We start from the raw sequence: 26,734 nt of genomic DNA, 5'->3' as shown, positions 1-26,734 counted from the left end.
AAGAACCCTGTGAGGTCTGCATATCATCATACCTAAGTATACAGAGATCTATATTGGAGCTGGTGGGGTGAAGATAAAGAGATAGGATATGTGGTTAATTCTAACATAGGTGGTCTGGCGATAATTTATATTGAAAACCAATAGTGCTAGAGTCAGACCTTCATATCATTATTTCCTCTCTCCCTACTGTCTGTTGCTGTGTCCTCCCCCCTCTGTCCCCAACAGATGGTTTTGTCCATGCAAACTAATGTATACCACAAAAAATATGTATATGGTCATACATAGCAGTCTTCAAAACAGTTTTTTTCCTGTAAAGTTTGGAATGGATCATATAAAAAGACATTGGTTTATCATCATATCATATTTCCTATATAGAAACATGGAATGTAAAGGTGGATGAGAACTATTCATCCCATCTAGTTTGCCGTTTATCCTCCTGGTTAGACTCACGCCTTAATCAGTACTTGGTCGCGTCTTAGATTAAAGATACCTTACCGTACCTTTTGTGAGAATTAACTACTTTTCGGATCTGAAACTGCTTTTACCACCATCCTGATCTAGCTGATGTTATTTTAGTTCACAATACCCAAAGTGCCAATATTATATTGTAAAATAACACCAATATAAAGCATATTTGTTTTATGACACAACAAAGACACTCAACAATATCACCGGGAAGCAGGGTAGGAAAAGTTTCTTTACAAGTACACCTATAAGTATAACTAGACTTCTAGACATCATTGGTACCTAAGGTGCGTCTAGTGAAATGTACCCCCCCCAGCAGAAACACATACACTGCTCTAAATGAAATCATTTGTAACGTTCGCATAAGCCAACACATTCTAAACATTTATATTATGTGATTCTTGTGGGGCTCAATGAACAACAATCATTCAAACATGCAAAAAAGGGCCATTTAGGACATAAAGCAATCTTACTGAAATGATTTTTCCTGTAGACCTTAAGTCGTAGACATAGATCTTATTTTGGAAGGTAATAACAATGTAGGTTTGCATTCATATTACATTGTTTCAACAAAAATGTTTTGTTTTTTTCTCACCGTTTTTCACTCTTGAACATAAAATCCAATACGGACAACAAAATCCCAATGTGTCATTTTTTGTTATTCTTCTGAAATGCAACCTCACAGGATTTTCTTCTAATGAATAAATGAGCTTGTCCTTTATATATAAAATATAGTTTAGATTTGTTGCAATGGTTTTTTTTTTTTTTTAATAATAAATGATTTCAGGTTTGCTCAAAACATATTCAATAAAGTGTGATTAATTTGGTTTTTCAAAAATGCAAACTAGACATTACTATATTACTTTGCAAAATGCACAGCTTGCAACATTATTGTCTCAGTGGGATCTTAAATTGAATTGTAAAATGTGTCTTATTTCCAGTTTGATTTATGTAAGAAATTGCGGAGGATAATGCCCTTTTTGAAGTTTCATTGCTTCCTGAATGAAAAAAATACTACTCACGAAAGCATGTTATATATCGTTGTAAATTAGAGGAACACCATAATGCATATTTGTGACAGTGATGCCATGTCCTCATGTTGGATTTTTTTATAATGTAATTTTATTAGGGTTTTCTATTGTGACACATTATATGATGTATCCTACAATACACATGTTCCGTGATTTTATTGCTGTAGTCTAAGTAATTACTAAATCTCTTTCTTCTCTTGAAAAGGGGCTTCCGGTGCCCTAAGAATTAATCTATGATACCATTTAACTTGGCTTTTTGAAGTAAATATCACTAAATAAAAGCCATCTGCCTCTGTATAATAGCATACTTGAATGAATGTAACTGTGTTTGAAAATGAGAGTACAAATCTTCTAAAAAGCTTAATTTCCATAAGAAAGCTGAAAGATCTACAAAAGAATAAATTCTGAAACAGAATTAACCAGTAGAAAGCAGTAGAGATTAAAGGCCAAGCAAATTTGCACCTTGTTTTCATGGCTTTTTGCAATCAATTACAGCTGGAAATCATTAGCACACCCATGCCATAGTGACATACAGTTGGGAATTATGGAAATACTCATAATGACTTCATGGCGAAAAAAAGTTCTGTTTTCTGCGAAAATGTGTTAATTTGATTAATTTCAGATATTTAAAACATATGTTATATATGAGGGATGGAACACTGTACATCATATCATGGTTGACAATCTGCCAAAACACCATTGAGACAATATAAACCCTACACGAATAGACTACTATTGTGGTCATCATCAGTACATGATACCCATAGCTGAGACATTGTCGGGTTTGGCCTGGAGTCTCTAGATGAAAGGCTGCTTCCTCTGGATTCTGGGTCGGTTTATTCAATCTTAGGACAAGGACGTTTACCATGCCCAAGTTCCTTCCACTACCTCTCTTTTCTTTCCTACTAAAATCTAACTGGGGACATTCCCAACAACTCCCTGAACTAAGCCATGCCACCACTACAGTAATGACAAAGCCCGTACATGCACGGGCTCAAAATGCATTGTTTTCAATGGGTTTAGGGACCGCCCATTGTCCTTAAGGGGTTAAGAGTAGCCAACATAGCAAAGTCTTCAGCTATGGTGATACCCTGAAGATGCTAGAGTGATTGAAACCATTCATTGTGACATGTTTTGATACAAGTCAACACAGGATACTCCATGGAAAATCTGGGTCAACAGAATACATCCAAAAGCTTCATGTGATTATTTAATAAGTAGATTTTTTTATTTATTCTTTGAGCCACCAGCAACATTTCCAGTGTTTGATACTGATTTAAGGATAGATTACATATTATGCGGCCATTGGAATATATTCCTACTGTCACTGTCCTACTAAAATACATCTTTGAAAACCACAAACAAAACGCAGTGGTATGGGAGGAAAGTGCTCTTATAGTTGAAGTTATTTCATGGATAATTATGGATGAGTACTTCTTCCTTCTGAAATTAAGAAAATAGGTTAACAAAGCAGGCCAAGTGAAGTGCTTTCTTCTAGAAATGTTGCTTTGCTGTCTTATTCCACAGCATATAACTTATTGATGCGTGACAGCTTAAAATATTTCTGTCATTAACTTAAGGCATGGTTATTTTTGTTATTCTTAGAGAAAGCAGCTTTTAGTTAAAACATAAAAACGCTAGTTACAAGGTTTCTGCAAACATAACTGCCATTCCATTAAGGAAATTGTGCTGGAAACAGTAAATAGTAGCCTCAAGGGAAATGTAGGTATTGATTTTGTTTCTATGTTGGTTGGCTTATGTTTGCAATTGTCAACTCTAATCTTTGCTTATATAATAAGTATCCTCGTAACTGCTCAGGAAGGGAACAAATATTAATTATAAAATATTGATAATTTCCCATCTTTTACATTTAGAGTGTGCACTTTATATATCTTGACATTTACATGAAGTATTTTCCTGCTAAAATCGAATAATTAAACCATGCAAAATGATTATATGGACACAATTCTGCATCAAATAATTCAACGAAGAACTGGCTCACGAACATCAAAGATTGTAATAACAACAGTTTTTGGAAGGCTAGTATCATCAAAAAATAAAATAAAATATATTTAAAACGTTTCAACTGATATAGCCAGACTTAACATTTTAAATGTGGAGTTATCCCAATCAGATATACAATTTCATTTTACTTTTATTGGAATCTTTGTCCAACAAAAAGTTAAGTCTGGCTACATCTGTAACAAAAGTTAAAGTTGGAAAAACAACTTAAAATCGAAGTTTTATAATTCTAGTTTTTATATTACACAGCCTAGCTTATGGGGATCTTTGTGAGTCTGTGTTTGCACGCAATTATTTTTTGCTGTTGCAGTCTTGTAGTTGTAGTCCTGTTGTTGCTTTTGTTTAGAAGTGGATCTGCCATGTTTCCCTAATGCCACATTGTAATATATAGTTCTATACATGAACAAAGTTTATATACTGTAATGTTGCTTGCAAAATAAAAAACAGCTTCATCCAATAACAAAAATGTAACACAAAAGATTAGCAGACATATGTATTTATTTAAACACACTTCCTACGCAGGCACAGTAGGACTTCAATTGAAGCAAATAGGAGAAGTAGCAGCCAATTTCAATTTATATCGCAACATATAAGTTCAGATAGCCTACATGTGATTGGCTGATGCTACTCCCTTTTATTTCAATTGAATCTTAGTTCTTATTGACTATTAACTACTGAACACGTGCAACTGTTTTCAGGAGGGACTGGGGGAGAAGTAACATAACTCCCAAGTGTTCTGGTTTTCGTGAGTCAGTCTCGATTTTCAGATGCTGTTCTGTGAGGCTCACCTCAATGCTTTTGTAGGCAGTGGGGATCAGAGGTGAGATGGGGAGAGATTCTGATCTCCTCTGACTGACCCAGGCAGCGTTACCCTCAATGCAGGACTGTGCTGTTGCGATTTGCATGTAGTCAAATGAATCGTGGCCATGCAAAATGAGCTCCAGTATGCATTTAACATGGTAGAAGGGCTAGAGAGGACCTTTAAGCTCCATACCCAAAATGCTCTCTCTCCCATTCAGCATCCAGTATACTTACACCCTATGTAAGCACAATGATCTAACTCTTTCATGACTCAGAGAAGAGGTTAATGAGAATCCTTATTTCCCTTTTTCATTGTTAATACCAGGGCCGGCCTTAGGGGTGTGTGCCTGCCCGGGACTTACATTAAAACATTGTTTTTTTTGTTTTGTTTTGCCTTTAAACTTTATTTAACATCCTTCATGTTAAATAAAGTTACAAAAAAAAACCAAAAAACGATGCTTTAATTTAAGTCCCGGGCAGGGGCGCCGAGCCGTTGCTCGTGAAGTTTTCAGCAACTCTCCGTGACTATGTCGCGGTGCCGGCATTTCATGTTGAGCGCCGGAATATGACATCATATTCCGGCGCTCAACATGAAATGCCGGCACCACGGCAGAGCGTGAAGATAGATGCCTCGCGCTCCCACCGCAAGACTCCGGCAACAAGGTAAGTGAGGATAATCAGAAGTAGGGAGAGGGAGTAGATAGTTAGAACGGGGAAGGGGGGGTAGTGAGAAGGGGCAGAGGGGGGGTAGTGAGAAGGGGGTGCGAGAGGAGTAGTCCGCACAGGGCGCCAGAACACCTAAGGCCGACTCTGGTTAATACCATTACTCTACAAACAGATACTGTTTATGAAATGGGATTATTATTTCAAGTCTGCCTTCGTGGTTCTTTATGGGTTTTAGAGATTCGCTTTATATGTCTTCCGTTTCTGGTTTAAAGTAAAGCTAGATTATAAATGGTCTTCTTAGCACTTAACCTCTGCCACCTCTTTTGAACAACACCTGTAAAAACACTAGAGCTATACAGAAATAATGCATTTAGTAATTTTTCAAGAGCCGAACGGCTTCTTTAATTACATTGCTTTGGAAAACTACTAGAAGATCTCCCCAGATATCAAAGGATGCAGCACGGCATCACTATTTTGCTATCTCTTAGGGAATATGATTTATTGTTTGTTGTCTGAAACTAAAAGAGAAGGAAAATTAAATTCTCCATGCCACTACCGTTAACCCCATCATTGGACCAGGATAGTGAAGGCGCTCACAGCATTGCTGTCACTTGTAATTGATCTGGAGTTGTTGGCAAAGCGTCCAGGAAAAAAGCTTCTATTAAAACGACAAAATGCCTCCCAGATGTCTCGTACCCTCTAATGAAGCTGTCTGATCTAGGTATTTACCTTGCAGCGGACATGCTCATATAAAACAGAATAGTAATACTTTCGGGTGCATTCTCCTGTCCACTACATCTCGCTGATCATGTGTGGTCTTTAAATAGCCGTTTTTCTTAGAAATCTGGGAATTGAAATTAAACAGTAAAATATATTTTTGGATTTTATTTTATTTATTTATTTGTATTTACAAACCCTTTTGAAAAGATTATTGAAATTTAAAAATAAGCGGTGAAAATCTATTATAACTGATTATTGTAGGAAAAATGTTGTCATCCTAAAATCAAACCATTCTTTATCAGAAGTAGTTTGTCTCTGTCTCTCTTTCTGTCTCTGTCTATCTACTGTTTTGTTATGAACAGTGACATTAGTTAATTGAAACACATAAGATGGGTGGACTTGAACTGAGAACTGGCTTACATACGTCCAGAGCTATAAACAGGGCTTTTGGCATCTAGGGCAGGTTTGGAGGTCTCCAACTGGGCATTGCTCCTGGGTGTCTAAAGTGAGTCCCTCAGCTTGAAGCGCTTGGGGTGGATGCACTTCTCATCCTATGTAAGTTACGGCCTCACATATGTCCACTGCTACCCCATACTATATAAACATGAGTACTTAAAACAGATAGCAACACTGTTAATAGTAATAATAAGTTAAAAATAATAATAATGATAAATAAACTGTGATGTTTTGACATTTTGCATGCATTTCCTCCTATAATTAGTGGATATTATTTGTTCTTAGACTGTGTGTATCTATCTATGTGTTCTAAAAAAAACTACAGACACATACAATTATCTTAATAATTCCAATCTGCTTTTGGGCTCATATTTGTATTTCATTTGCACATCATTTTTTCCCTTATGACCTTCGTTTCTCCTTAACCCCATTTTCAACAGAGATTTCTAGACCTAGTTTGCCCTTCTGTTTCTCTAATCTGCAATTATTTATGTTTTGTTCATGCTGTTCTGTCTGCCTTGGGAGTAAAATTGTATTTGGTGAAATATAGAGCTAATTATACAATGAACCCAACAACAAAAAGACAGAGCAGATGTTACTTTAGACTCGCTAACAGTCCCTATGCTTAATGCATGCACAGTAAAATGCACATATTTAAAGAGAAACAACATACTAATATACATATATTTGGTTCAGCTGTTCATCACTGAATGTGCTTTCACTGCTTGTTTTACATTTGATTTGTTAATATGTAAAATGCCCCGACACCCCAATTAATGCAGCACAACGGTAAAAAGGTGCGCAGTTCTACAACAGAAATGCACAGGATAACCATGTAGGGTTATTTAATCCATCTGTTTAAATAGTATATTTTAGATAGATTTGGCAACACCTGAGAATATGTGTGATCAAAAAATTATCCTGACCTGATTACTAAAGGGATAGTGAAGAGTATATGTAATTTATTTTTTCTATTGTAAGTTCAGTACTCGGATCTTTTACAATCACAATGCTTCTCAAATTCACACACGGTTTATGGTCTTTCCACATTTATTGATAAGCTAATACAAAAAATAAGAGTTTCATAAACAGAATACTGACAGGAATTGAGTGGAACATGCTAGAAAACTAGGCATGGGCTGGGTAACCTTACCTCGGTTGCCTCTAAAGAAAATGGCACTCAAGACATACTCCTTTTGGGGGGGAAAACTACATATTACCTTATTACATATGGTGAAAACATACCAATGTATGCGAAGACTGCTTTATTAATTTAGGAATCAATGCTTTATAGTAGCTAAGGCAAGATGTGAACAGATTGTCTTTAATTGCATTTGTGTGCACTACTAACTGGGAACACAGTGGGAGCTGGTAGAGGGTGGACATTGGTCAGGGACATGGTTAGCCACCAGTTGGTGGGAAATGTACCTTCACCAGACCAAACCTGGTTGGAGAGTAGATGGAGCTTAACACCATCAAAGGACATCTGGGACATTACCAAGTATGATGCAATTCATTTATGCAGAATCAAACCAGTTTGTACAGTTTGTCAGAACATTGCACGGTTTGATGGTGAGGAGATTTAGGAACAACAAAAAGATGTAGCAATGATGATGCAGGAGTATTAATAATTTGCAATGGTTTGGGGTGTCTTTCAGATATGTGCTTCAAATTCCTTATTCTGAAGAGCACCTGGCAGTCCCAACAAAGAGGCAGTAGCTGGATTTTGAGGCTGACAATTGTTGAAAAAATCTGGACATGTTACGGGTTGCTATAATCTCCACCCTTCCACTTAACCCTAAGCATAAAAGTTTAGAGAGTCAAAATAGGAGGAGGACTTAGAGAGTCAAAATAGGAAAACTCAACATTTTATATTTTATATTTCACCAAGTCAAAATCCTTATGGCACTATTAGCATTTTTCAGTTCGGTTGCATATTTATTTAAAGTACACAATTTGGAGGTTATTTTACAAAATTTAGGTTGCATGATACAAGAGACACTATAAACATGAGTACTTGAAATGCATGCTTTGGGAATATCATTAGAGAAAGCAGACATCTCATTGAGAGTGTTTGTTTGATTGTGTGCATATCAGTAAATGGAATTCATGTAGAATTTATGTAGTGGAAAATTGGCCCCAAGTTGGTTTTATGCTTCAGCAGGATGTACTTTTGTCTTGTATGCAAATAGTTAATGGTGCATGACGGTGATGAAACTTTTTGGTATAGGGCAGAACATTGCATTGTGTAACTGTATTTGAATTTCCTTTTATAGGTTTCTGTATATCATGAGTAGAAAATACCGTATTTAATTGGATGCTGGTCAAGTATACTGGGATATAAACAATAAAATAAGCGTATAGAGCATACTTACACCCAGGAAAGTACTTTTGTGAACATTTTTACCTTTCAACCACCTACACCTTAAAAAGCTGCTGTTCACTTTGTGATTGTCAGTCTCTACCAGTGACTCTCTTCCCATCGTCTCTTTATTACTCTCTGATAAAGGCTATGTAAGGAAGTCTGAGAAATAGAGGAACAAAGTATGTCTACAACTGTCATCGACAAAAACTATGTAACGTCTGGCCGGTATTGCACAGAAACTACCTGTGTTCTTGCTGAGAACCTATTTTTCTCTTTTATCTTGTGCAATTTTTAACCTATATGCATCTAATATATTGTATTTACTACCAGTGCATCTTCATTACCTTTTATCGATCTGTAACATTAAGCTTACGTGAGGGTGCCTAAAATAAATTATGTGTGCTTCCCTTTAGTCCCTCTGTTGTATTTAAACACGTGAATTCTCACCACTGTGCAAAGTACATACGGTAAATGAAAAAATCGATAGTCCAACACTGTGGGAAAACGCATCACGCGTGCTAATAAAGCACTTACATAACTCCAAACATGCTAATAGTGCACTAAAAACACATTTTGTTATAATAATGCTCTTAAAACATAACCAGTCGCAGACACAAATAAGAGCAGATGAAGGTGAAACTTCATGCTCTAAAGCAGGGGTTCTCAAACTGCGGCCCTCCAGCTGCTGCAGGACTACATCTCCCATAATGCTCCTTCAGCTAAGGGGCTGGCTGAGGAGTATGGGAGATGTAGTCCTGCAGCAGCTGGAGGGCCGCAGTTTGAGAACCCCTGCTCTAAAGGCTGTCTGCTAAGAATATACCCCCCAGTGCATAGTGAAGACAGCATGTTACATTGCTCCACCTAGTGGCAGGTAGGAACCCGAAAAGCATGAGACGCCTGTAACTGTAAATCCATGCATACCTCCCAACTGTTAGAGTTTATGTGAGACAGTCCTAATATTCAGCTGCCTCACTGTCCTGCTTTTGTAGGCAGTGGAAATCATGGGCAGGTTTGGGGATCTCCTTTACAGCACAGACCTCAATCAAAACTCCCACATGTCCTCCTTCTGATGCTTTGAAGTTACATGCTGGGATTTGGGATCATATCCTGGTGTTCTGCTTCAATGCATCTTGAGATGGTTAGGTGAAGTGCATGGTCCTGCCCCAGCCCACCGCAAATCACACCTGTCTGCCCCTTAACCACCCCCTCCCAAAATATTGGGTAAAAGGGATATTTTTATGGCTTGCACACATGCAACTGGTGTTTTGAACACACACAGGTGGTATTTCAAATCAGGTATATAGTTTTTGCCGAACATATTCTTCTTTTTGGTATGATGATATTATGATATTGTTATAGTGTCATAATTCATACACATTTTCATCCAATGTTATCACAGTTAGGAGGTAATGGAAAGTTACCTGATGTATATACTACTGGGTTCAGTCATTATAGTTTCCTTGAAGTTTTGTGAAGTAAAAAAGTTGTGAAGATCAAGAATAATAATGATTAATAGAATAAATAAGCAGTTGTATTGTGAGGGGACTTTTTAAGGAAATGGTCCCTCAGGAACAGGAAAGAAACTATTCAGTAGAGTCATACCATAAAAAAAATCCTAATCATGTGCATTTAATAAAAATAAAATAGCAAAATTAATTTCAAGGGAGTATTTCTGCAAAGAATAATTGTTTTGCTAGGGAAATTGGTAATACAGTTCATTTTATAGTATTTTCACATTAATGTATTCATTATAGACAGCGTGGATTTGTCAGGTTCTTTTGAACCAGTTGAGGATATTTTTTTTTATCTTTCAATGGTAATTAACAGAATTCTAATCTGGATAATTGTTAATGACCACTGCTCTTAATTTAAATCCCAGTTAAACCAAGCTTATTAACCACCTATTTAAGGAGGTTTATGTGATCAGTGAAAAGTACAACAAGGCTGGGCTTGTATGCATTGTACCATTTCACAAAGAAGTCTGCTCTTGTTGGGCTTTATTTCACCGATGGATGGAGGGATGATAGGTCTGATAGGTCTTCAAGGTAAGTAAATACATTGAGATAGGGGAATTCTATGTGTTTGTGTCCCTTACCCTTCAGCCATTAACACTATGGAGTTGGGAGACTAAACTGAAAACTGTTATTAGGAAATAGAGCTCTGTATAAAGATTATGACTTTATAGTCCACTAGTAGCATCTGCACCAGAGACAATGCAAAATTAAGGGGCATTGGAAACATGCTCGAGCAGGCACTGATGACTTCCATGTTACTTTATAATAAGCCACAGTCATTTTGCCAGGTAACATTTACTAGACTTCAAATATATTTCTATCAGGACCCATTGGTGAGCGGAAGGCGCCAGGAAGATATTTGGTTCAGTTGGGCATTTTTTGCTGTCATAGCCCCAAATCAGTATGTAAACCAGCTGGGAGCGGGTGAAGAGAGATTGGTACTTACAAAATCACACATTTTACTAATCCCCATGCTAGTCTACTAGGAATAGGAGGTCCCTAGATATTGCTTGTTATAACAATAAAATAAACTCCAGATGCAAACTACGTTACCCCATTAAGCACAAAGATTGTTCGAAGTTATCTTAGATGATCAGTGATGATGATGATGAATAGATAGAGGTCCAAGAGCATAAGTAGTGAGAAACGACCTTTGGCTTTAGTGGTTTGAAGATCTGGAAACCAGATTGTAGAGGGTCACGCAGAGAGTTTGTGAAGAGAAGTGTAGTTACTTTATAAGTCAATCATTCCCGCAGTTTGGATGCCAGAGGCAGAAAGGAACTGGACGATATTTTGTTGGGGATGTGGGTTTCTGTAGGGTGGATGAAATGATGGCATGTTTAAATGGGGATGGGAATATACCAGATAAAACAGATTGATTAAGATATAGGTTAGGAGTCAGAAAGGAGTGATAGGAGACATGAGGGTACAGGGTCAATCACAGTTCCCAAGGCCAGATAAGGCAGGCAGGTGGTCCAGCCCCTGACCCCATCTGTAGCCATGTCCATAATCTTGCCTTCCAAACGAGGTATACGGATTTTGACACCTAAAATGTTGAGGGTTCACTTATTGATGTAACCCTTTCATTTAAGTGTAAATCTTTCTGTGAACATTGTTTTTTTCTCATTTTGAAAAATAAATAAATAAACAAATAAATAAACAAATAAATAATCTAAGAATGTCCAGCAGCTGTCAAGAACCATCTGGGCCGCACCTTATTCCTGCTGTAATTGCAACCAACAGCTGCTTAGTGCGGCAGAACTCCTCGATATTTTTATGACACCTTACCAATAATAAACAAGGAATAATCTAAACAGAAAATGGAGAGAGTATACCAAAAGTAATGTAGAACAAGTATCTATCTATCCGTCTATCTATCTATCTATCTATCTATCTATCGATCTATCTATCGATCTATCTATCTATCTATCTATCGATCGATCTATCTATCTATCTATCTATCTATCTATCTATCTATCTATGTGAGCAGTGCTGTTTAGTTAGAAGAAAAAACACTGCCACTGTAATGTGTTACAGAAACAAGAGCTAGTGCTTTTAAGCGGAAGATATTACTGATAGCATTTTCAGTCATAGCTACTATATATTAGAGTGCAATCAATAAAAGACATACAGACCATAGAAAGTCCAAGGTACAGGTATCATTTTTCTCATCTAGTCAGCAGCATCCTTTTAAGTGATTGCTTTCAGTAAAGGCTACTTGTTATCATCATTTTGGTTGTGCTCTTTTACAAAAATAGAATATATGTCGTTCCCATTAATATTTCAGCTGCCCTTTGAGAATAGCAATACGTACACTCCAAAATTTGTCTTTCTTTTTCTTTCTTTTTTTTAAATTTTATTTTAACTCAATTCAGCTGAAATACCGAAGCGCATATGGCACATCAAAAGCTTGTGTTATACTCACTCTCAAGTATTAGATAATATTAAATGAATATACAGCCTTACGGTGGCATAAAAAAAATGGATTATGATTTTTTTTTTTAATTAAAGCAGCTGGAATGGAAAGGAAAAACAAAAAAAAGGTTTCATTATGATGGTTTTATATTTATGTCCACTTTTTACTGCCTGCGACAGCAGGAAATGTGTACATTGGCACCAAATAAATACCTAAATATCTAGAGAAAATATTTATACGAAAATGTGCAGCTGGTATATGAAAATAAAAGTGCTAGGAACTGGATATATTATTTTCGGCAATACAGTAGCAGCATTTAAAAAAATATGACCTATTTATGCTTTGTAGTAAATGTGTTGGCGAGCTTCCAAATCCCTTCCAAACATTCGTTATTGCAGAAACTCTTTTAAAAATCAATTAGTAGTGAATGTATTCCATGCCAGTATTTAAAAATGTCAAATCTGTGCTGCCATTTTATTTCTAGTTGTGCATCAAGTGAATGTTCGGTCTTGTTTTATTTTTTTTGGTTTTAACCCATACATGCCAGGCTGTTAAAATACAGTAAAAATAATATTGTATTGCTTATCCTTTACTCATTAAAACTTTTGCAGATATCTGATGAAAGAATGGCTTCGGATGTCTCTAGTTTTATCTCTTCTTTTATACTGTAGAATTATATTTGTAGAAACATGGAAACAGAAAAGCTTCTGATGAGAGGCTGTTCCATTTATCTACCACCTTCTCAGTAAAGTAAAACTTCCTTACATAACATCTACTCACCTGACCCCCAGTTTTAGACTATACAGTATGTAGAGTGGATTTATGTTCTTGAGGGTTGTAAGCCACTGAGAAGCGCTGAATTGTTTATTTTTTTTTTATTTCACATATTTTATTTTATTTTCTGCTAACTTGTCTGCAGTATATATCTGTTTGATTGAGGTGTCCTTGGGCTGGATTCAATGCCAGAGATAAATCTATCAAAAGTAAATGAATAACAATCCTCTCATGGGATACAAAAATGATTAGAAAACAATGATTTATCTCAGGTCAGTATATCTCTTTATTTTACCCATTTGTTCCATTACAGTGTAAGTGATGAAACTACCATTAAACTATTACACTACTTGTAATGTATCTAAAAAGGTAATATTATAGCATATGGCACCAGAAGCTAGTTAAATAGTAAACCATGTATAATTATGTTCTTGAAAGAAGTACGTTTTTGGATAACAGAGTATACCCACAGCATGGACTTGCGTGATACTTGGGGTAAAACGCTGCTCAATTCTTTAAATCTTTAGTAAAAAAATATATATATATATATATATATATATATATATATCAATGAAACATAACAAAAAGAAAATATATAAAAGACTTTGGTATATAAAATTGAGTACTTAATGTCGCCCATGGCAATCATTTTCAATGTACTTCATTATTTGCCGATGATGGAGTTTGACAGTCGCTGCCTCACCACAGTTGCTACTTTTTATTTTGTTTCTGCTCTTCAATAAATGAGCGTAGTATTGTCATGCTTCCCAAGTTATTATCTGGTAAGGTATATAGACCACGTACTATCTTACAAGTAACTGAGACTGCTGGGAAGTATCACATATTCAATATAATAGATGGGTGTCAAAGAATAACAAATCCAAAAAAAACAACAAGCGAGTAGACCATGTAAGGCTGTGCAGAACATGTCAGAATGTCTATGGATGTGAGTGTCAGTGTGTGGATGTGCGTGTATGGGTATGAATATCATTGAGAATGTACGAGTATTTAAGCAAGCATGCCAGAATGAAATAAGTGTTCGCGGCTGGGCGTGTATCAGTTCACGAGTGTTGATTACTGGGTACAACACAGTAATGATGATGAGCTTACTGCTGGAATAATGGTTGTTAGCTACATAAGCCTAAAAGAAACCCTGAGGTCTAATATTCCAATGGCTGTAGGATGCCTCAGCCAGGTAGGCAGTCTGGCAGCTACACGCTCAACTGTACCAAAAGTAGTCAAAATCCAAATCGGAATATACCCCTTGATACATTTTTCAATTAAGCATCCATAAGCAAGTGTCTCTAACCAACTACGGGTACCCTGTTAAATGTACCAGTTATTGAACTAAACTTTAAGAAAATATGCCTTATGATGAAAAATTATTTAGGTACATATTCCATGAATTCATTTAATCTAAATAAAAGCAAAATAATTAAATATGAAGAGGTAAGTTTATTGAATTTGCCTTTATCATATGGGGTAGTTTTATCTGCTAGAAGGCAGAGGAAGAGTGTGACAAAATGTGGAACCTCTGCTATACTTATACTGTATATGGTAATGTCTACATATGAATCTAGTTTTTCTTTCAGAGAAAAGCAAAACTAGTGAACCACAGTTTAATGTGATAGTTGACCTATTTTTTTCACAATGGATTCCTTCAGAGAAAAATGCCAAATTATTTTTGTATCCAGCTCTTTCACAAACACTTGTTTGCCTAATGGAAGATCAACACATTTACAAGGCTCATTGAGAAACAAAATCAGATTTGTATGTTCATGTGCAACACATTTGTATTAATTGGTTTGTCCTTTCGAGTCCTATTTATCTTTTCATTTCCATCACTTTTTCAAAGGTCATTCAGTTTCAGTTGTAAATTTAACATGACAGTCATTGCAGGAAAAAAAAAGCCTAGCTAAACAAGCATATCACTATACAATCGCTGCTCTCATAATTCATTTATCTAATTACTAAACACTGTCACATCCCGATTAGTAAGTTTGTTTGCGGCCATCAAAAGTCATTCATTCACAATGGCTTAATCAGCGATGTGACTTTAATGGACAAACAATACTTTTAACATCATTGCTTGCTTGGAGAACCTTTTCCTCTACATCAAAGTGATCCATCCTAATTACTGTGTAATTAAAAAGTAGTAATATTGTTCTTCAGCACAAAATAGTTTTTTTTCTTTAATTAGTTTCTATATTGTCCTATGGTTGTAAAATTGTGTAAAGAGGTGATCTATTTCATTTTATGACAAGTTCAAATTTCACATGACCTTATGTAGAGACCAACTCATCCCAGTACTAGGGCCTCTTTACCGTTTGTTGTGACCCCTTGAAGGTTCCTAATCTACCCAAGGGTCCTAGGCAATAGCCAAAATGGATTCAGTCTTTCTATTCCACAAATATATTTTCACATTTCCTTGCTGTTTTAGGTTTAAACTATTGGATTTCTCAGATGTAGAGACATTCTAGAAATAGAAAATTTGATGGTAGATGAACATCATCTGGCCAAGCTAGACTGCCCATTTTTCTTGAAGACTCAGACCTTAATCAGTCCTTGGTATTGTCTTAGATTCAGGATAACCATGCACCTATCCAATGCATGTTTAAATACCCCCAGGGGAGGAACCTCAACCTCAAACATGTTATCAAACAGTGAATATAGTACTTCACTAAGCCACTTTTTATGTATCATGCTGACAGTCCTCAAGATTAGGGTATGATACCATAGATATAGTAACGCACATGCCATGAGACTTTAAAGACTTCTAACAAGTAAGGCCGCTCACATTTTATGATATTTCACTTTACTGATGCAATAGTAGCATTAAATGTGATGGCCTTAATTAAGGAATGTACCAACACTGCTCCATGGATATTATGTCCAAGAGGCTATAAAACTCATATCACCCTCTGTATTCTCCTGGTTAATAAATTCCATGGGAATACGTAGCTATGCTGCATTAAGAGCAATATTTTTAACACTCAAAACCAAATTCCTTTTATTGCATCTGTCAGACGTGCTTATAGCACCGACATTAAAAAAGACCAAAAAATGGAGTTTGTTGGGGAGTTTAAGAAGCAGACTTTAACTTTAAAATGATGGATTATTTATCAAACCTATTAATCTTCCTGCACATCATACAAACTATACAGGAACTGAAGGTCCTTTATTATTTCACATGTCTGTTTCCCCTATTCCCTCTCTATGATGAATGCCTATACTCTCCATACTTCTATTTTTTTGCAAATTAATCTATCTACATGTACTGGAGAATAGCAGTAGACAGGAGGTTCACTGATGTGTCAAGGGAACTATTTTTGCCACATTATCTGCTTGTGAAACACAAAGGAATTGGGGATCCTTAAATAGAGAAATGGAAAAGGAGTTGAATAGCTAAGGAGGAGAGATGTCAGAAAAGACAAGGGGATACTAAAAGGTATTTTACCACCTTTCTCATGTTTTCTGCATATGATAATGTCCAAATCTTTTCACTCCACCAATCATATAGGTCATATTTTCCTCTACACTTTAACTATATTGCTGTCTCATTTGCAGCCCAAATAGTTTTACTTGTTTTATTCCGTCATCATCTCATTTATTTTTTATGTTATTTACACCAACAGATTCTGTAACGCCTGACAATAAAAATGTAATAAAAATGATGGGTTTAAACAAACACAGACGATACAGAGGCTCCCACTTGTACAGGTCACAATCGTAAGGGGTTTACATTTACTTTTCAAAAAGCAGAGACAAAGAATTTTAAGAACTGTGCTTCAGTTTAGTGATAAAGTAACCAAAATATCACAGGCACTTAAAAACATCAATGCATTCCTTAAGCAAGAATGATTTCAAGTTGTGTTAATGTTTCTGGATGACCACTTTAACCCATTCCGGGATTAGCTCAGCCACTGAAGTTTAAGGGGTTATTTTTCATTATGTGAAAGGGCATAGTATATGTGTATCATATTTATTAGAAGAAATACATCTAGACTTGCATTATTATAAGGCTTCAATGTTCCGTTACTGGAATGGAGTTGTACGCCATCTTTCCTACTGCATCAGTGTTTTACGTGACTACAAGGGCCATTTTATATACTGGGTAAGATCCCTGAGACTATTTTAGCATTGGAATGAAAACATTCCAACATATTACATCTATTGCAAATCAAAATATGACATTGTAATGAAATCATATTTATTCTAAAAACTAAAAAAAAAACTAAAAAATGTTGACCATAAAAAAAAAGGTTGACGGTGTAATTAGAGTGTCCGTAGACACAGATCAATGTGACAAAGCCTGGTGACCCAGAAGCACCGCCACAAAGCATGTTGCTTTTTATCCCAGGGGGTAATGAGGCACAAAGTAGTTTTGGGAAAGTGCAGCAAATCAAGTTTGCTTTACTGACCTTCAAAGAAGTAAACTTTTGGTTACGGCCTCTTCACAGTCATCTACAGTCACATTGAATATGCTCATTATAACAACTTAAACTATGCTCTAGATAACTTTGTAACACATTACAAGACCACCTGGGTCTCAATATATTGATGGCAACAATGTCAGAAAGCTTCAAGTAGATTTTACTTGAAAGGGAGGACATTCTAATTGAGGCCAAACAACACATTTATTTGTGCTAAAGGGCTTGGTCACAACATTGCAGAAAATATCTTTTTCTATTTTTCTATTTAATCAAAGTCCCTCAAGCATAAGCATGACCCTAAGGAAGCAAAAAAACACTTCTTGGCAGAACAATTAATCAACAGCTTGAAGTGACAGATATGGCGATTCAATCCCACATCTCAGAATATTAAATGTAGGCCACATTCCGCAGTCTGTAGAACCACAGAGGGAAAAAGTCCCTGTTGCATTTGCCCTTTCATAGAGAGGGAAATATTATTAGAAAGGACATAAACAGACTAATTAAATCACAGCAGTATGGCTGAGATGACAGCTGGTACAGCCTGTGACTGAGCCGATCCATATCTGTGAGCAGGAGACACTTCACTTCCAATCCATTTACTATTAGGGACTCTCAGACTTGCTGTGCAGACATTAAATAATAGCATATCATTTCCAAGGATGAAATGATTTCAAGAAAGAATAGAAAGGCTTTACAACCACTGAGCTCCTGTGAAAAGGCAATAAAAAAAAAAACATTACCTAACCGTTCAGGGGTTTTTTTTTGTGATAAAGATGTAATAATTCCATTACCTTTCATCAGCAGGATTCTTGAAAATCAACACTCTTTGCTTATCCCGCTGAGAAACACAAATAGAGCTATCGGCGTGGTCGGCAAGGCGATGAGGCTGCTATATTAACTAAGAGATCAGTCCTTTGTGAAAGAAACCGTATCTATTTCATTAGCATTGGGCCTAATTCGAAACTCTTGAAAATGCACCGATCGTACTGTTTTAATAAAACCTTTCTAAATTGTTATTAAACTAGTCATTTTCACAGCATTGTATAAATACACGTGTCTGGGCTGTTATCAAGGCCTGTGGTTTGTGAAACAAGGTTGTTTTTTTTTTGTTGTAACACATTCATGATTTGGCTTTAAAATTCCACTGTGGTGTTTTTTTTTTTTTCCTGCTTATGTTAGGAATAAGCAAGACTATTTTTTAAGGGGCAACTTAAACAAAATAGTCAATAGATTTAAATACATAGAGTATATTTTTCTACTCATTACATATGCATTATGTTCTGTGTGTTTCTGGAGCACCAGCAGATTCTGTAGTGCTGTTACAAAAAGGAAAATTGAAAAGACAATTGAATTGACAATAACTTTACATGTGTTAAGATATATTGGTACAGAAGGAGAAGAAGGCCCTGATCTTGGAACAGTGCATATACATGTTTTCTACATTTCCACATTTACTACATTAATCATCATATGCTTACATATTGCATATTTAATTTATAGGGAGGAAGTGTAGATAAACACACACAGATACACAAAAAGTAATACACATTATGTACCCAGCTCCGTATGCTCTTTTGAACCACTGATCCGGCCTAGGACAACTCCCAACATAATCATATCGCTACTTAGTACATAAGTAAAATGCAGTACACCTTCGCTGATTGCCAACATGTCACACTACTCCTATACAACAGCTTACTTTTTTGCATGTGTGTTTGCTGTATATAATATTTTATAGCCTAATTATAAGGGGATTTTTTTTTCCTCAATGGATTTCGCAAACCCAAATGGGGTAAGAATTGGAAATATTGTCATTGAACTGTAGACTGTTGCAGAGCAAGCTTCTGATGGCTTTTTCACCCGCCTATTTAGAATCTGCTCACAGCACTGCCAGCTTAACCAAAAAGGATTAACTCTCATATCCAACTGAGAACACAGATAATTCTCTGTAATTGGTAAAAAATGAAGATGAATGGGGCTGAGCGATAAGAAGCAATTAGCTCATCAGCAGTTACAGCTGTGCACTCAATCCAACTCCATCTCTTGAGTCTTAGTACTTTTTAAGGGACCCAAGCAGAATAAGTGAAAAAGAACAAAAAAAGTGTCATGAGCTAAAAATAACTAAGCAAAGACTCTGTCGACTAACAATATTTTGTATGCGTTACACCAGTAATTATCTTTGTTTGCATATTCACCTGTCTAAAGAATCTGCTTAAAATACCGCATTATTCTAAGTCTATGCCCGGAGTTAAGAGTTTTTACAATTTTTGTTTTAACATAAACTAAATTAGTACAGCAGACATTCCTAAATTCCCTGTCAATTGTTTCATTATAGCAGCATCATCTGTTTGAAAATATAAGCAATTCCCTCATCTAATTATTGGGAGGATTTTAGCTTCATTAACATTGCCAAGGCAGAGAATCAGATGTGCAACTGCAGAGCTGTGCTCAGTGGCCTGAAATCTCTGTTTCCTTTTATTTGATTTCTCAAGGTCTCGAAGACTTTTTCCCTGGAAGCACAACAACAAAAATTGCACTTAACCTCGTAAGTACCAGAGCTACCGCAAAACACTTTTCTGTTTTAGCTGCCGACGAGGATGAAGATGTAGCCTCGCACTTTATGGTACGGTCACCTGGCTAGACTACTGCAGCATGCAGCCACTTGTATTTAGCAAGGCAAGCACAGGGAAGTGGAAGGCACCAAGATATCGAGCTCTACTGCAGTCAATGCCAAAAAACACACACAAATAATGATTATTCTGTTTAACTCAGAAATCATTTACCTTAACATAAGAGTTTACTTTTTTCCCAATTCTAAAGAATGGTTACAATTTAAACCAACCACAGAAACCATTATTTTCGCCTTCAGACTAAGGTCTCCTGTGTTACCAGTCTCCTCCTTTAAAATTATATTCCCTACTGTACATTAAAATACATTCAAATATTGAAGAAGATTCCCAGGCCTCTGGCACAGTATTTTATATCTACATGATTGGGATGTATTGAGTTCTGCCCCTTGCTCCCCTAGTTGTTTCCACTTTCTGACTGTTTCCTTACCAATGGCAAGTATTAGCTTCCAACAGGCTAGCTCCTTCCCTAAAGACGTGGCTTTTTCCCACACAAAATGTAGAAACAAAGAAACAGCATATACGAATTATTCGGCCCATCTAGTCTGCCATTTTATCCCTGATGTAGAGCCTCAGACCTTAATCGATCCTTGGTTCATGCCTACCCCATGCATGTTTGAATGCCCTTACTGTATTAATCTCTACCACTATCTTTGTAAAGTAAGAAGTATGGTATGGAATTTCCAGGGCAAAATTTATGGAAAATTCCAGATATTCCACAGCACATATGGAAATCTGGAAATGGAAAGATTTTTTTCTTATGGGAAATGACCTAGCATTCTCAAGGGCACACAGAAAACCAGTTTAATATTGTCACAAGCACAATACACAAAGATTATGTTATATTGAGGATACTGATACAAGATTGTGCAGGTGTTTCTTCTTGAACATCATTTTTAGATTCATTATACTATATTAACAAATGTCATATTTAAAAGTAGACATATTTTATGACTGGTTTACTTTGAATATGAACATGAATTTATCAGGATCTAAAATTGATTGCAACTATTAACTTTCAGATGTTAAATTTCAAATGGTTGTGCCATTTCTCGTGGTTTGGTTCATTTATCATACTCTCAAAAAGAGGTATCTACGTTTAAGCACTTTAGCAATGCAAGTAGAATTTTTTTACCTTTGATTTTGTGTCTCAATAGGTTTACCCTCAGATACGAATATATATTTCACAATATCGCAGCTCTTAGGCACAGGATTAGCTATGCAGAACTCTACTTTGTGCCTTGTGCTACCTGGCTTAATAATGATTTCCCTATTTACCCCAAGCAACCCTACTTTCTTTGTACCTCCACCTTCTGAACATATCAGCTTTTATTACAATTATATAATGAATGATGAGGGAGGATTAATAACACATATCAAGTTAGTACATTCTAATTGTATCACATTGAGCACAATAGTAACAATGTTGTGTCTTGTCAATGAGGGAAGTAAAATTATTCTTTGGCATTGGCAACTATGGCTACACATGCTTATTTTTTGGCTAGATTGACAGTGAGCTGTTATAAAGTGATTATTATTAGTAGTATTTTTATTATTATTATCTTTTATTTATATAACACCAGCAATTTTACGCAGCGCTTCTTACAATACATAGTCTTCAATTCTAGTCTTGTCATACCCCTTGAATATCAGACAAACCGATACATTAGGTGGAGAGAGCCCAGCTCGCAAGCTTACTATTTATGTGAGGACAAACATAAGGCACAGAGAAAGGGTGAGCGGTAGTGTGAAGGTTGTATCAGCGACAGGGACATTCTAGTAGCTAAGGTGGTATGCTCCTGAAGAAGTGAGTTTTGAGATTTTTCTTGAATGTTGGGAGGGAGGGTGAAAGCTGAAGGTTCGGTGGGAGTGATAAAGTATATTTAACTACATTTAATTCTATATCTTCTTAATATAAGGTTAGATACAAATCTAAAATTCCATTCATAATGAAACATACAAAGGAGGGAACTGATGATTTTTTTCTCACATTGTAGAATTAGAGGGAAGTTGTAAATTTACAACAAAAGATGTTTTATGGAAAAAACAGCAAATCCGTAATAACCGTGTACTTCTTTCCTATAAAATTTCAATACAGTTTGGGGAGTTTTATGATCCCATTATTCCAGCAACTCCTGATGCCCTGTGTTTCCTGTGTGCTAAGACAAAAACTAAACTAACTATGCTCCTGATTGATTCACTTCCTTTAAGAAATAGTAACATTTTTTCTGCGGCATATGTGGGCTAAACAATGAGAATCTTTGGACACATCTGTTTTGAGCTCACGGTTTGAATAAATATGAACTCATTTCCTTCCAAGGGAGCCATTTACTATTGTTGGTATCTGTTTACTTGATTTGTTATTTTGTAAAAGAACAACTGGCAAAGCCTCTCCTTGAGCACTTGTACATTTATATGCACTACCTTTCTTTGATTGAAAGGTGACCTGGTATGATTTCTGCCGTTTTTAGAATGCAGTACAAATGCCAGGTGCAGGCTGGCAAGGGGCAAGAGGGCAATTTTTGGGGGGTTCTCTCATGAAGGTTTCTTATTGGCTCGGGTGATCTGACAAATGCAAGGTGAACCAGCATGAAAGCAAGGCGATATGAGCCTCCCTCATCTTCTCTCAGTTAATAGCTAAGAGACTCAGCAATCCAGTATATGGCATCACCACCCAGTAACCTGTCATTTACAATTCTATCAAAAGAATAGAAATCTGTCCAGATAGAGTCACGGGCTCCCCTCTTCCACAGTTCAAGGCTGGAGCTTGCAAAATGGTTAGACCTTTCAAGAGTTACATATTGAATCTTAACTTAAAACAACCTAATGCATCAAGCTTATTATTATTATTATTATTATATTTTATTTATATAGCGGCAACAATCTATGCAGCGCTTAAATTATTGGTGAACTTTGTACTTAAGTAAAAAAAAAAAAGCTAATAAAACAAAGAATTTTGGAACTCTCAAAAAAATGATACCCTGCTCCCAAATTTCAGCGTGAACAAGGGAATTTTCATAATATTACATTAGTGGGATTATGAATATAACTTCGACTCAAGCCTATCATTAAGATGCCATCTCCATACACATGTACCTCATAAATCCACAAAAAAATAAAATTCAATACCAGAACAAAAGGTTGGTGAAAATAACTAGCATTTTTTATACAAATATTTCTGCAGCTATTTATATTAATGCTAAAGAGAATTGTGTAAATGCCACAAACGGCATTGTCTTATCAACAATATAGCCCATATCAACCAGCCTGTCACAAGAAAGTACTTGATATAAAGAAGAGATTGCAGGCATCCCAGTAATCAATATGAGGACTGCTACAGTATGGAAGATTCAGCTCCTGCATATCATTTTGTCAGCATCTATTTCTATGACCAAATGAAGCATTAATTCAAATCATAAATCTATGGTGATTTAAATCTAGGAATGAGCACCTGCCTGCTTTAATGATTTATTTTGTACATTTCAGTAAGCAGGAGATTTGTCCATATGAACTGACAGGTCACCTTCAGATGCCAGCAGTCTGCTGTTTATCACCAAGCAGGCTAATATCTCATCTTAACAAGTAAATATTAAACTGAAAAGAATCAATTTGATCCTGAATAGAAACAACCGTCCTGGTTATATTACTAAATACAATATATACACAACCGTTCAAATGTTTGGGATTACTTTTAATGGAAAACAAGGAAATTTGTAGCTTTTACGTAATTGCAAAATGTTTTTTTTAGTAATTAGAACAGGGCTGATGGTTACTAATAAAGGGCCTCTATACACCTATGAAGGTATTCTGTTAAAGGTCATTACAACCTCTATACTGTATTTCTGATACATGTGTAAATATATATATATATAGATATAATGAAAATATATATATATATATATATATATATATATATATATATATATATATATAAAGAGAGAGAGAGAAAGAAAGAGAGAGAGAAAGAAAAAAATCATTTTCCTTTACAATGATTAGTACAGTGGGTGGATTGTGAACCGAAGGTTATCATTTCAAATTAAACGTGGGAGATAAAATAATTACCTATTAGCATCTTTGGCTGCCCCTGACTCCCTTTGCTTTGTGACCTTTATATTTCAGGAGTTGCATATTAAAAAAAAATCTGCACTATTTATTTAGATTATTATTATATTTATTAAATGTACTCCCCCACTGAGTCAAAAGGTCATATAATTGAAATGTAGAAACTTTTTTTTAACAAACTACTTATTAAAGAGAACTGTATCTAATAAAAAGAATAAAAAGAAATCCTACATTCATTGTAAATATACACATAAAATCCGAAAAGGAACGGCTGGCTATGGATGCAGTTGAGCAAAAGACATAGTTATGTTATTCATTCTATGATGTTTTAAAAATGATGCCACGCACTTGTATATTGTGCCTTGTTGTATATTTACCATAACACAAAACACTGGTTTATAGAAATAGTACTGCAGGTACACATTTTGACATGTGGTCTTGTCACCAAACCAACCAAAACCTCTGCATTGTTTACTGACAAAATAGCTGTGAGATAAAAACAGAAAGAGGAGTTGGATTTTAAAGGCAGCGGGATTTTATTAAACTCAAAGCTAACAATTTGTTTCCGCCGATATAAACACAAATTTTTAAGAACCCACACGAGGAATCAACCTCTGCCTTGAGCCTCCTCTTTAGTAGTAATCCACCAAACACCACCGGCAGTAACTAAACCCCAACCGGTGGGTGGAGCTTTACCCACCAAAATTCCACTACAAAGGGTCCCTCTCCAGTCCCTCTCTAGTGCTTAAACCAACCACAGGTCTAGGTTGCACCCACTCTAGCGGGCTAACCTGACCCCGGAAACTCCATCTTGAAAAGGCAGGAGCCAACGCTTGATCCTAATTGAAACAAGTCTAAGGCGGGTGTGTGGGATAACTCACTTTGTGAATAATGAATAAATAATGAATAAAAAGGAAGTAGGTCCTGTCTAGCAGTTCCTAGACTTTCCATTGCAATCCAGCCCCTTGTTGGCTGAGACCAACAAACAAGCCCTCCTTATTTGAATTTTGCAGCCCACAGGCTCGGTCATGCCCCCTTTATGTTTATACAGCTCCATAAGGGACTGTTACAGAATCACTCCATTGACTGCTATATATTAAGTAGTATACTGTATATATTTATAGTTCAAAGAGGTACATTTCTTGAAATACACAGTTGTTTAGCAACAAACACCTGATCAACTTTGCAGGACAGTAGGATGAAGAAATATTATTATTTTACCAGGGGTCAGCTGAGGTAGCTCCACATCGTTTGGAAGATCCAGGGAATATTGTGTTTCTATGCCACGTCAGTCTTGGAGGCGAGGAAATTAAGTCATAGCTCTATTTATACTGGACAGCCTAGATAACTGATGACTTTCTGATGGTAGGCTTGATCAAAGAGCCTCTATTATGAAGGTACAGGATATGAAGCCAATCCTGTCCCCACTTCAAAAGAGAAACACCATCTTTCATTGCCCTCTAAACGGTACGCGTAAAGAATACGGTTAAAATTGATATTGTCACAGCTTAAACAAACCCACAAGTAATTCCAGCCCTGAACAGTGAAAACCATATATCACTTGTGTTATTTTTTAATTAATGTTCCAATTTTGAAGCGGCTTTATTTATTTATTTAATTATTACTCAGCAAAAAAAGCAAACCTAGAAAAGTGAAGAGCCGAAAATGTTTTTTGTATGTTACTGGCTCCTGCTCTAAAGCGAGCACATTTTTATATTAACCCTTTCATTACTGATTATACTTTTGTCCCTAACGATCAGTTGTTCTGCTACAATGTAATTCCATGTGATTAATGTCATTGGTGATCAGTACACTTTACATGCTAGAGGGTGTAATTAATATTTCGTCTAAATGGAACAGCAACTTTAACATCTGGATTCTGGTAAAGGTGATGCATTGTGCAGTTTAAAATGACACGAGTCAGAAAATACTATTTAGGCTAAAAGCATATGGACAAAGGGTATTTTTAAATCTAATGAAATCCAAAGAGATACATTTTCTTAAGTTAATTTGGCTACATAAATAGGGACTATCAATTTAGCAGAATTGAGAAGACTTCACCGCTTAGTAACTTAGAAATACTTATTGTTGTCAATGTAGCAAACATAATTCTGTGTCAATGCTAGGCATTAGGTTGCTTACCAAATTATGCAAAGTGCTTGCCAGTCAGGTGTTAAAATGTGTTTTTCTTGGAATTAGGTTTAATAAAATATTTATTGTTGAATTATGTCACAATATATCTGATAATATTCAGTCCTCATGTTTCTAATTTTGGGCAAAGTTTGAGAATAACAAATTTTAGTTTTCACTGAGTTGTAAGTTGACTACTCACCTTGATAAAAAAACTGGCAGTAGAGAATAAGCAAATCCTAAAATGACTGT

At 35.9% G+C, this 26,734-nt stretch overlaps 1 protein-coding gene across 4 annotated transcripts in view; it reads right to left on the bottom strand.

Annotated features, from left to right (window-relative positions):
* DACH1 (dachshund family transcription factor 1) overlaps positions 1 to 26,734 on the bottom strand; it is a 166,244-nt gene that overhangs the window by 48,764 nt on the left and 90,746 nt on the right. The window lies entirely within an intron of this gene.

Source organism: Spea bombifrons, chromosome 2 (genome assembly GCF_027358695.1).
Source record: "Spea bombifrons isolate aSpeBom1 chromosome 2, aSpeBom1.2.pri, whole genome shotgun sequence".
In the NCBI taxonomy this organism is placed as follows: Eukaryota; Metazoa; Chordata; class Amphibia; order Anura; family Pelobatidae; genus Spea; species Spea bombifrons.
Note: the sequence above shows the minus strand (reverse complement) of the source record. Positions and strands in the feature narration are given on the sequence as shown.